This window comes from Phyllobates terribilis, unplaced genomic scaffold, assembly GCF_046119375.1.
Source record: "Phyllobates terribilis strain yellow unplaced genomic scaffold, ASM4611937v1 Scaffold_3__8_contigs__length_932513732, whole genome shotgun sequence".
Classification (NCBI taxonomy): Eukaryota; Metazoa; Chordata; class Amphibia; order Anura; family Dendrobatidae; genus Phyllobates; species Phyllobates terribilis.
This window is the reverse complement of record NW_027362763.1, coordinates 136,972,890-136,986,158: the sequence shown is the minus strand read 5'-3', so window position 1 is coordinate 136,986,158 and position 13,269 is coordinate 136,972,890.

The following is a 13,269-nucleotide window of genomic DNA, read 5'->3' as shown; positions in this document are numbered from 1 at the left end:
TTTGTATCAGATTATATTGTTCAGTTTTGATTCTTTTTTTCATTGATTGCTGTGTATCACGTTGACATTGATTTTATTCAATAAACATTCATAATACGGAATCTTGTGTCTCATGTGACTTATTGACAAAAACAAATAAACAAATCTTTTATTACTATCCATTGGTTTCAATAATAATCAAATTCCTATAAAAGAGTATATAATTATTGGCCGCATACCTAATATTCCCATCATTCTGATGACAATATCATGGAACAGTAAACCTTTCATCAAAATTCCTATTCCACGATCGATCCTATATATCATTGGATCATGATTAAATAAAAGATACGACTAACATATCAATTTTCATTTGATAGACAGGTTGATAGACATTTGATTCATTGATAGACAATTTGAAAGCTTGATAACAATTTGATTAAGGGGTGTGTTTGATACACTTTGATAGGGGCGGGGCACCTGTCAGATTACTTTTTGATGACTTATCCCTCCCCCTCACTACTGCTAAAAAACATTTTTGCGAGAAAAATGGGATTTTTTTTATTTTCACGTCTCCACGTTATAAACTTCTGTGAAGCACTTGGGGGTTCAAGGTGCTCACCAGACATCTAGATAAGTTCCCTGAGGGGTCTGGTCTAGTTTCCAAAATGGTGTCACTTTGGGGGGTTTACACTGTTTAGGCACATCAGGGGCTCTCCAAATGCGATATGGCATCCACTAATTATTCAAGCTAATTTTACATTCAAAAAGTCAAATGGCGCTCCTTCCCTCCCGAGCCTTGCCGTGCTCCCAAACAGTGGTTTTCACCCACATAGAGAAATTGCACAACAAATGGTATTGTGCAATTTCGCCTGTTACCCTTATTAAAACACAAGTTTTGGGGCTGAAAATCCTTTTTCAGGTCTGATGTCAGTCTCGGTTCAGACTGAAAGAGATAAAACAGATGCAATTAGGCTGGATGAAAGGGCAGGAGGTGAAGCTTATGAATGTTTTGAAGGGACATTGGGGCCTTGTTAAAAAAAGATGAAGGAACTCAGAGGACATAATTAAATGATAGGGCAGCACTTAAGAAGCATTATTGGTGTAGGGGCACTCAGGGTAAAATGACTGTAAAAAAGGGCACATGGGGCATTATTATTTTCTAGGAAGCAAAATGTAGGCACTGTTTTCTAGGGCAATTAAACCAGCTAGATGGCACAAAGGAGGCATTTTATTTTGTAAGGGGCACAGTGGTGGGTATTATTATGTGGAGAACTAATAGTAACACTGTTATCATCCACACAGCAGGTGCAGTAATAGGGACACACATGGAAGCAGTGGCTCAGCATTGTGGTATCTGCAGGATGGGAAGTTTGTGCAGGTTGGTAATAAATAGGGATGATGCTGGAAATTTGAGAAGTTATATATGTCTTTGTTGACAAGTCGTGGCTAGGAGAAGTTGTAATATCGGTCTGGGCTAGATGGAAAAGATGTGAAAAGTGAATGGCTGTGTAGCACCCCGGTAAGGATGGAGTGTGGACTAGGGCTCGTTAGGCTGCATGCACCACACACACCTCATTTCCGAGGGACAGCTCAACGGTGCTCCCACAGAAGTGCAGGCACGACAGCTTCTGTCCCTGGCTGGAGTGGGCAGGGGGAGGAAAACCCAGTGGTGTAGGAGCAGATAGGGGTGGGTCTCTGGGCATAGGTAGGAGCCCATTGGTTGCTATTCACCTGGGCTCGGGTGTTAGAAGGAGGTATATAAAGTGGGCACCATCTTAGGACAGTGGTCAGGTCAGTCAGGAGGAGAAAGAAGAAGAAGTTGAGTCTGAAGAGAAGTGACAGGGAGCAGAGCTGCTGCATGGGCTCTGCTCCACGGGCAGGCCTTGTCAGGAGGCTGGGGCCTGAGAGAGAGAGAGAAGAGAAGGAACAGCAAAGGAAGTAAGAAAGGAAACAAGGAACTGGAACACAGAGAAAGGCCCAGAGACACGAAGGCAGAAGGAACCCCAAAGGCCCAGGAGATTGCTGGTGAAGGGTTAGCAGAGCAGGGTACCGGGACCCAAATTGGTGGAGGCAACAGATTCCTCAGCCAAGGACCGGAGGTTGTGACCACATCTTGGTGTGACCCCTCACTACATCCACCAGGAAAACATACCACATAGGGTCAGGGAAACCGGAGATAGGTTTCGCCAAGAGAAGACCCGAGGAAGCTGGACAAAGGTGGGTCACTGGTGAGGATGGCCAGAGAAGGGAAGAGAAGGGAGCCCTGTGCCACGCTCTGGAATTGCCTGGGAGTTGGTCGAGCCCCCTGCCTGGTGAACGCAGCACGGCTCAGGCGGTCCTTCATGTGCACAAGTGACCTGGATGAGAACTGTGAGTAAAGCATTGGAAACTGCAACCACACGTCTCTGTGTTTCATCGCCGCACCAGCACCATTAGTACTGGGACGCTTACACCATCACTCCCATCATCCACACTAGCTGCCCTGAGGCAATACTTCTTCCGTGGGGAGTTGTCCCATACTCGGCTGCGCAAACAACATAAGCCTCAGCGGTCTGTAGCGCAGCGGGGGTCCCCACTGACCGCAATCCACGGGTGGCGTAGTCGGACATTTGTTATTACACTAAGACTGCCACTGGTTTAACCACCCTGAGCCACGGACCGGATCACCGCCACACTGAGACTACAACCCCCAGCATCCCACCAGAGGCCCGCTTCCGGGTTCCCCACGCGGCCCAGGGGGCACGTCAGCTGCAACAGAAAGAATGTCACATGTATGTCACTTTCTGTAACTGTAGTATAATTGACTCGCCCCCTGGGCCATGGGGCACACAGATCTGGGCGATAGGAGAACGATGGGGGTAGTAGTGGCGGCCCGGTCCCGTGGCTCAGGGTGGTCAGGCCAATGGTAGTCTGCTACGTGCTTCAGATAATGTCCGACTACGCCACCCGTGGATTGCGGTTATTAGGAACCGCCGCTGCAAGGCAGTCTGCTGGGGCTGATGACGTGTGCAGCTGGGATGGTGTGACTCCCCACGGGAAGAGTACGGCCCCAGGGCAGTGTAGTAGATGGTGGGAGTGATGGTAGTGAGAGTCTCGGTACTAATAGTGCTGGAGGCGCGAAGAAGCACACGGACGACAAGTTACAGTCCAGGGTCTTTACTCACGGTTAATATCCAAGTCACTTCTGCAGGGAATGACTGCCCGAGCCGTGCTGCGTCCACCAGGTGAGGGGCTTGTTCAACTCCCAGGCAGTTCTGGAGCATAGCACAGGACCCCCTTTTATCCCTTCTCTGGCCTGCCTCACCAGTGACCCACTTTTGTCCAGCTGACGCGGACCTGTGTGGTTAAACGTGGGCCCCGTCCTGCGCTGTCCTATATGGTGCCTTCCTAGCAGGTTTGATGAGGTGTCGCACCAATATATGATCACGACGACCGGTCTTTGGCTGAGGGTAGTTTCTCCTCCACCAACTTGGGATCCGGTACCCTTAATCTGCCTGACCCTTCACCCTGGATTCTCGTGGGTTCTTAGGGTCCCGTCCACCTTCTTGTTCCTGAGCCCTTCTGTTTTTCTGTCTCTTCTGCTCCCTTTCCGTTCCTTCCTGTTCCTTTCTGCTCCGTTCTCTTGGAGCTGAGATGAGCCAGAATCTCAGCTCCCCTTCACCTCCTCCTCGGCCTCTCACTAGGCCCTTCTGGAGTAGAGCTCCTACAGAGCCTCTACTCCCTGTCTCCTCCTCTCTGGACAGAACGAACTTCTCCTAGAGCTAAGATGGTGCCCACCTTTTATACCTCCCTCTGACCATGAGCCCAGGTGACCAGCAACCAATGGGCTCCTACCTACGCTCAGGAACTGCCCCCTATCTGCCCCTACAGCACTGGGTGTTTCACCCTCCTTCCCCACTCCAGGCAGGGACATGGTCGGTCGTGCCTGCACTTCTGTCTAGTGGGAGCACCGTTGAGCTGTCCCTCGGAAATGGGGTGTGTGTGCTGCATGCAGCTAACTGAGCCCTGGTCCATACTCCATCCTTACCTGGGAGTGGAATATCACACCTCTGGTCTGAGGTGCAATACCCCTGTAGCGGCCGAACCCTCGGGGCGCTACATTCCCCCCTGGTAAAGCACAGCACGTCCTCGGGCTGGAAAAGAGCAAAAACAGTTGATTACAGGACATGCAAAACTTTTTAAAACTTTTCACATTTAGAAACGGACGACATTGTTCAACTCCCTTTATGGGACACACTTGTCTTTTCTTGTCGCACTATTATATAACACATATTAATACTTCTGGAACTCTTTTTGTATAAAACATCTTATAAAACATTTGCATTATCATCTAGCAGCATATAAAACTTTCTCATGTCAAACATTTTTAAGTAAGGCACATTCTTGGATTCTTGGATTATGGCCGCGGTGCAACTTGCGACCAGGTGTTCTTTCTTCTTCTAAGTGCAACAGTCCAGCAAATTTGCCTTGAGGTAGACGTTGCAGTCTTTTTATAAAACCAGTAGGGTGCGCTTTAGGAAGCGCAACTATATACAAGGGGTGGCCGCTCTCAGTCCTCGGCCAGTTTTGGGAAGGGAAATGGCTGCTCACAGTCCTCAGCCTGTTAGGGGAAGAGGGATGGCTGTTCACAGTCCTCAGCCTGTTAGGGGATGAGGGATGGCTGTTCTCAGTCCTCAGCCAGGTTACTTAGGGGATGTAGGGGATAACTTTCACACAGTCCTATATCAGTCCCAACGGGGACCACACTCAATTTGAAACAGTCCCACACAGTTCCTTTGTACCCTGACGGATAGCTATTTACAATTCCACTTTACCGTTCACTGGTAACGGTGTCTTCCTGATGCTCCTTCTTCCTCCTCATACTGATCTTCAGGCCCGTCCAGGCTCTCCTGGTACTTAGCGTCCGAGTAGTGCTGTTCCTCCTCCTCTACTACTCTGTGGACGTGTAGGGCGTACCATCCCTTCACGCCTTGGTGTCGGGTGTAAGACACCACATGGCCTGGAAATAGATCCCGCCCACGATGGCCTTCCGGCAGGTGACTCTCCACATCCCTCCTTGTCACGAATACATCGCTGATGGTCTCAGGGTCTCGGATGAAACCCCAGCCGCGCTCCATCTGGAACTTCATGACAGTCCCGGTGACTCGGGGACTGCGGGCAGTTCGGGGATCTCGCCGGGCCTTCATTTTCTGCTCTGCGCTCTGGACCTGCAGCTTCTCTTGTTTCACCCGCCGCTCTCGCTGCTCCTTCTCAAACATTTCCAGCTGTTGGCGGCAGGCCTCCCGCCGCTCGGCTGCGCCCACTCGTGTTTCCTTCGTGAACCCCATCAGGTCCTCCCCTGTGGGGTCCCATTCAAACTGGGCATCCTCCAATGGCAGCTGGGGGATTTCCTGAGGCGCCGGAGCAGGTATGAGGGGCTCAGATGGTACTTCGACCTCCGCGGGCGGGCACCTCCGAAAGCGGGGGTTGACAAATTTGGGGGGCCAGATGAAAGGCAGCCCATCCGGAGTGGTGTGTGAGTGGAATATCACACCTCTGGTCTGAGGTGCAATACCCCTGTAGCGGCCGAACCCTCGGGGCGCTACATAATTTTTTAATATGTTCTTGCAAGACTGGTATTTACCACTATATGGTCACAATATGGCAGTAGTATTGGATTGGTTTTTATAGAGATTATTTTCAGTAACAGCGTGGTCATCTGCTGAGGTTCCCCTATACTCATGAATAGGGTGCATAACCTTAGTTGCAAACAAGGTTACTTAGTTCGGTGCCCAGATGTTTCGACTCCCTTGTGCTGTTCCCTTGGCTACGCCTCTGGTGGGGTGTGACTGCTGGGATCCTCAGGGTCCACAGCCCAGAATCCAACTTGTTCTTGTACATAGAACTGAAAAAGAGACCACTAAGGTAAAAGCATCTGAGTTCTTGTAAAATCAGTGGATCAGAACATGGTTCCCCCTAGACTGGTTACAACTCTTGGGGTATGTGCACACAATGTCTTTTACAGGTGGATTCTGCCTGGATCCCTCATGAAAAGCACTCAATAAAAATTAAAACGATTGAACATATGCAATATATGAAGCGTCTTCCTATACAAATAATTCAGCAGGTGTGTTGCTGGCATCTACAAGATACTGTGTGCATGTACCTTTAGGAATAATAGACTCTCCTCCACATTTTTCTGGGGTTAAGAGGATTCATGGAAGACAAAGAACCAATCTTCTCCTGTTTGGTGCCCATCCCTTCAGACATTTATGACATGTACAGTATTGATATGCCATTAATGACACTAATATTCAATTAAATTTAAAGGGACATTAATCAATTTTACATTTTTATTTATTTATTTTTTTAATTAAGAATTGCATGGAAGGATGTAGAGATGTTCTTGGAGGAGCCTTCGGATTTTGCAGATGTTTCTTGCTGGTCAGAAGGCCACAGATAGATGGTACAATTCCTTTCATACAGGTACAGCATTGATGGTGGACATGCTGTACTTTCTTCAGGGCGCTAGATGTTGGGGTTTTCTGCTTTCGAGATGTTTATGGTGCCCTGGTGACAGCAGGCAAAAATGCAGCTTCCTCTGACAGCGCGAGCAGCCCTGGATAATCCTCGCCGGCAGGATGATATCATCCGGCGGAAGATAGAACCTGTGAGAAGAGACATAAAACTTATGTAAGTAATGGGACTCCATATTAGAGGATACTACTGTGGTGTCAATGTGGGAGGACGGTAGAGGAATCTTCTCTATACACAGAAGGGATCATTGTCAGTCATTATACATGTGACAATCCCACCACTGACAGATAACATCTGCTCCACATGAATCCTTCTCACTGACATCATACAACATGGAGATTATTGTCACACTTACCTCGCCTACTTTCACCCTCTTCTACTTTCTCCGATTTTTCTTGTGCAAATTTTCTTCTCTTTGGAACTGGAAATTCTAATCAATAAGTCAGAAAAAGATGTTGATTATAAACTCCTGAAATATTATCTTTGTATCTGTATAGAGTTATGCACCTGTAGGTTTTCTGTGTGCCACCATGAGGTGTCTCCTAAAGGAACTATGTCCCCTTATTAACATGACCTTACTTGCAGCAAGACACAGTGTTATTATATAATCAGTTAGATGAAACTTCAGTGTAACTTTAAAGAGGACCAATTCAAAAGTGTCCGGGATTAACTCTTATTTTATTCTCCCTGCCCCTTCCGGGTATTCCATTTTTTGCTTCGTTAAAATCGCCCTTATGGTTCCAGATATATGGGCCTTCTTATTTAGTACTTATTTTCATGGTCTTTATCACGAGGGAGTGTCTTACAGTTTAATATTGCAGAGCACCCTGATGACACGTCCCCAGAGAATACAGTAAACCACACCCTCTTGGTAAAGACCACAGCAATTAGCACTTTATAAAAAAAACATAACTATGGATTCATATGGGGGTTTTAACAAAACAATGGAATACTCATGGGAGCATCGGGAAAAATTTTCTGAGCTTTCATGTTCAGATTCACATTATACATTTAAATCAAAGACTATAATAGGATGGCCTATAAACCTGTACATACCTGACAATGCGGTTGAGGATAACTCACTGTTTTTAGCAGTGGAACCCTGATTGTCATCATCAATTTTAGAAGAGAAAGATTTTTCCTGCCTGTTTGGAAGAAGAAAGACAAGTAAATTACAAGTAAAAACAATACAAAAGAGAAAAACACTTATCTGTAAGGGCAATTAGGACAACATGGAACGGGATACCCTAGTCAGGACCCCATTCCACCAGCAAGAATGGAGTCCAATTTGTAATATTGGCCTATATCGAGCTGGTAATGAATGGCTGGTTGCAATGATCAGCTGTTATTGCCAGTGTTATCACAAGCCAGACCCACAGAAAACTGCAATCATGGGGTGGTGGATGCTGGATCTAGATGTGTGTTACTTGTGTCTTGTGTTTGGTTCTGAACATATGTCAGAACTAAATCTCATGATAATAATTTACTCACACGTCTGAGTGTTTTTCACTGTTCTCTGGGGAACACTCTGGAGGTGACATAGGCTTTTCTTCATTGGTCACCATCCTGGTATTGGTGGTATATAGCTAAAACACACAAAGAAAAATAAAATAAATATATTTCTAAACTTTTTTTTGCAATTATAGGTTTTGTACATTCTATTGGCTACATACTTACTTTAGCAAACCTCTGAGAAGATGATATAAAGTTTTGGATTTCTGGCCAGTCATTGTCCTCACTTGTGTCCCCTTCATCTGAATCCATATGTTTGTATTCTCTAGAGCGAGCTGCAAAGTACAAATGTTATCAGAGATTATTAGTATAAAACTCTGTCAGAAAGTCATCATATTATCACTAATAATGATGGAAACTGATTGTCACATAAATTGAAAGACAAGACACACAGCAGTTTTCTGCAGGTGACGTCTCATTTTACTTACTGTTAAAGTAATGGGTGTCCACGTCTGATTCAAGATCAGGAACAAATGGGGGCTCCTGACTTAGAAGGTTCGCGAAGTCTAAGTCATGCAGAAATGAATGAATTTTAATCTCATTTGCCCCTCCTGGAAGAAGTAGACAAGAAAGAAAGTGATACAGTCATTGTCAGGGAAACTGCTCCATATCTGCACAGTTTATGTTAATCTGAACTGAAGGTGTAACAAAGCCGACATGAAGAAAATGTACTGAAAATCATAGCATGAATAATTGGGGGAGGAGAAATAGGTAGAGTAGAGAACCTCAGTTGTGATCCTCATGGATTATGTTTGTCTGGTCGCAGTGGTGTAATAATTCATTAATAATAATATTATAATATTACCTGTCCCAAGTCTATGTGCGGGATCATTTCTGAGCAGCTCAGTGATCATGTCCTGAGCATCAGGCGGAGGAGAGTAAGTATTAAATGTCCAAGTTATGTTACCTGTTATATAAAAAAACAAATATTAAAAGAAATAAAATCTCTTCATTTATTTTCATAAAAACATTTTCCTTAACAAAGCTAAAAACCAATATATATATATAACCTACATGTAAGACAAAGAAACTAGGATACCAAAAAATATAACATTTATTAATATGTATTAAATGAATAAAACACCGGGAAAAAGTGTCACAACAAAATGCCAAATGGGGCTAATTAATAATCCAGAAGGTTTATACAAACATGTATGAAGAGAAAATGAACAATAATTTCATCATGACAAAACTATAAGCCATCAATATGAAGACGTTAAGTATACAGTGTAAAAGCATACATGTAAAACGTAATTGGGTATATAGATGAATTACAAAGTAAAGTGCTTAGTGCTATATGTAAGATCTATAGGTACCAGTGTGTGAGCAAGATGTCATGAATGACACCATCAATGATACGTCCATGTAGCTGGCAATATATAAGGTGGCATTAGTCATGTGCTGATGAAGTGATAAATAGTCCAAATGCATACATGTAAAGAATAGAATATAAGAATAGAGTAAGTACTAACCCCCAAATCACAGGATCCAATGCGCGTTTCGCCAGCGTCTTTAATGAGGATATCATCTATATACCAAATTACGTTTTTCATGTATGCTTTTATATACTTAATGTTTTCATATTGATGGCTTATTGTTTTGTCTTGATGAAATTATTGTTTTTTTCTCTTCATGCATGTTTGTATGAACTTTCTGGATTATTAATTAGCCCCGTTTGGCTTTTTGTTGTGACACTTTTTCCCTGTACTTTATTCAGTTCATTTTATACATATTAATAAATGTTATATTTTATGGTATCCTAGTTTCTGTGTCTTACATGTAGGTTATATTCATTGTGGCAGACACATGAACGTCTGACTTTATTTATTTGAGTAGAAAGCTAAAAACCAAACCAAAGAACCAATCAAACCAAATAACAGCGACATGACATAGCATTCAGATTATTTTACTTACCCCTGAGGACTCTGCGTACAATTTTCCTTACAGAAGACCCATTAAATGGTGGAAATCCAAAAAGAAATTGATATAGGATGATCCCTACTGACCACCAGTCAACAGGTCTCCCATAACCTTTCTTTAGGATAACTTCTGGGGCCATGTACTTAGGGGTGCCAACAGTCTGGAAACCAAAAGAAGAAGGATATGATGATCAATAAATATAATTGCGATAAATATCATAGGTGGAAACGTTTTGTAGATGAGAAATTATCAGAGAAGAAGAAAGAGATGAGACTTGTAAAGTTCAAGATCCTGTAAGTAAAGCCAACCTCATTATCATGGAACTCGCCGGTGATGTCCTCAGTTGGAGCTTTGTAGACGTCTGATGTTGGTCTCATGAGGCCGAGTTTTGAAACCCCAAAATCAGTGACTTTTATATGTCCTGTTGATGTTATTAGGAGGCTGTGAAAGAAAAGATGGTGTCAGACCCAAGTAATAACCCAGAGACTATATTCAAACTCTAACTTTCTTCCCCTTTATTATACTACAAGGGTCACTTACTTCTCAGGCTTCAGGTCTCTGTGCACCACACCATAGCTGTGCAGGTATTCCACAGCCAGGACCGTTTCCGCAATGTACATGCGGGCCAGGGGGACAGGTAAAGGACCGATGTAATTTATAAGACTGTCACAGTCTCCTCCTACAGGAGAAAGCAAATATGAGAGGTGAGGGTTTACAGTGAAAATTACACATGATGAGGGTGAATGAGAAATAAGCAGAGACATTGGAACATTCTGCTTATATGTAAGGTGTTAGGATTAACAGACGTGGGCTGGATATAGATACAATGGATGTGTCCTACCTGGTACATACTCCATGGCCATACACAGATGACATTTAGTAGGAAAGGAGCAGAAGGTGGAGACCACAAAGGGACAATCAGCGAATGTTGAGATGTCCCTCTCCAGAAAGGCCCATTCAAGCCTCTTTGGCCTTTTCAGCTTCTGCTTGTCCATTTTCTTCATAGCGCACACTTGGTTTGTGTCTTTATGGCGCATTAAGTGGACGGCCCTGGAGAGGAGGAAAAATCATGATTTATTATCTTTCTTACTAACAATCTGTCTATAGACCTCATCAAATGATCTTCTGTACTAATGGTTAATACAAGATGTGTGGCCGTCACTAGAAGTCCATGTCTAGAATTACATAAAATAACACTCCATAAATGATCTCCTATGGGAGGTCATCATCCTACCTGACCTGAATAGTGACAGATGTGGACAGTGATGTGGACTCGTAAAATTTCTCTATGGGAACATTACATGGGCAGGACACAGAGATAGAGGCATCATCATAAAGAGTCTTGGGAAATAAATATTATACCAAAGTAAAGCTCACCCAAAGGCTCCACTGCTGATCAGTTTGATCGGTTTATAGTCGCTGTTAGAGGGATTTCTCCCCGGGTTCAATGATCCGAACAAGGCCTAAAAATGAATAAGAAATTACAATTAAACATAGAAACTGCATGGAAATAAAGCTCCAGATGTAAGAACGTCTCCCTTCTATATTATATCCCCACTGATTACACTGCACCAGATGTAGAGGACGTGATACAAGCCGGACCCTCCACAGACACTTATATTATAGGGGGATATCCCCCAAACACATATATCATTGTACTGCAGGGGAGGATAAAGGACATCACCCAGAGGAGGCAGAATAATAATAATGCCATCATCACACACAATAGGTCTAATCTACATGAATAACAGCGCTATCCCATTATCATATGGGGTATCATATGGGATGTGTAACTCACACCCGTCATCTGATGATCTACAGACGTCCCTCTGATACTTACACTGGCGGATTCCTGGGTGATCTCTGGTGTCTCACATGTTCCACCATCAGAATCTTCCGGCTCAGTTATTCCTAAAATAATGATAAAATAATGAAGAGACATCATGTATTAGTCTATATCAGCACTTATTATATAACACATCCATATAATCCAAAGGAAATGTCGAGACCCCTGTACATGGAATAATGTTGGTATGTGGATATTCTGCACCCTGTATATATTTATGCCATATCTATATACAGTATACTGTTCCATGAATATGTGATTCCTCAGCATCTGGTCGACTTCCCAAGAATGATTGGGGACCTTTGAGCATCTTTGTATATTTTTCGCCATCACCGATATTTAGGAGCCGTCACCAGCCAGATACAGAGGATGAAGAGTAAATCTCCATATTCTCTACCGTTCTCTATAACTTGATATTTGAATGTAGAATATTAGATGATCGGCTTACCTTCCGTCTGATCAGGGTTTAGCCCCAGCTGACTGGTCTCGGGGTCAGCAACATTCAGGTTTTGCCCCTCTTCGGAGTCACCATCTGATGTTTCCTGATGGATATAATATACACAATTAATATTACATTTTTCAAATACTAAATTACCGTATATATAAGACAGTGAGGACTAAAATTAGATTTATTTGATAATTTCAGTATTGGACGGACTATACACCGCCGCTTCCTCCAGTAAATCCATATTATAGGGATTGTCCTGTCTAAGATGAAAAAACTTGTGAATCCTTCTACTGTGCGCTACTTGGATTCGCCATTGTCTGCCCCAGGAACGGCGGTCAAATATGAGACATGCATACTCCCGGGCAGAAACCCTCTAGTGCAGGATGTGCCCACTACACAGGTTCTGCCCAGGAATATGCATGTCACATAATTGACCGCTATTCCTGGGGCAGACAGTGGCGAATCCTCACCCTGCACAGTCCATGCGCTGTGAGGATTCACAAGTCTGCAGTCACACAGAGTGACAACCCCGGACAACCCCTTTAATATATAAGGGACGTGTATATACAACTGGTCTCTAATCATTTCTATCAGAACTGCAGCATTTACAAGAAGGAAGATTGTGATGATCGAGTGAGCAAAAGGCGGAAACAGAAGCTCCACACCACTGAGTACTGACTGTCGTCACAGATGATGGAGCCGCAGAGACAGGCAGCCATAAAATATCCTGTGTCTGCCTGGACAGGGAGGCCTCTCACATCACACATCTGACCTTCTGCTATATGACTGGTAATCTGGAGAAGATCAGACAACAAGGACATGAGATATAGAAGATGATGGATCCTTACCAGGCGCTCCAGTGAGTAGGCCGGATACTCCAGTACAAGCAGGACATTCTGGGCCAGTTGTTTAAAAAAGGCCAATTCTCCACTATGGGATTTTTCTTCAGCCTATAGAGATGAGAATAAACAAGAAAGGAAAATGATGATTGAAAGAGCAGAATAGAGGAGGCCATTTATGTCACCATGTTACTCCTGCTATCTGC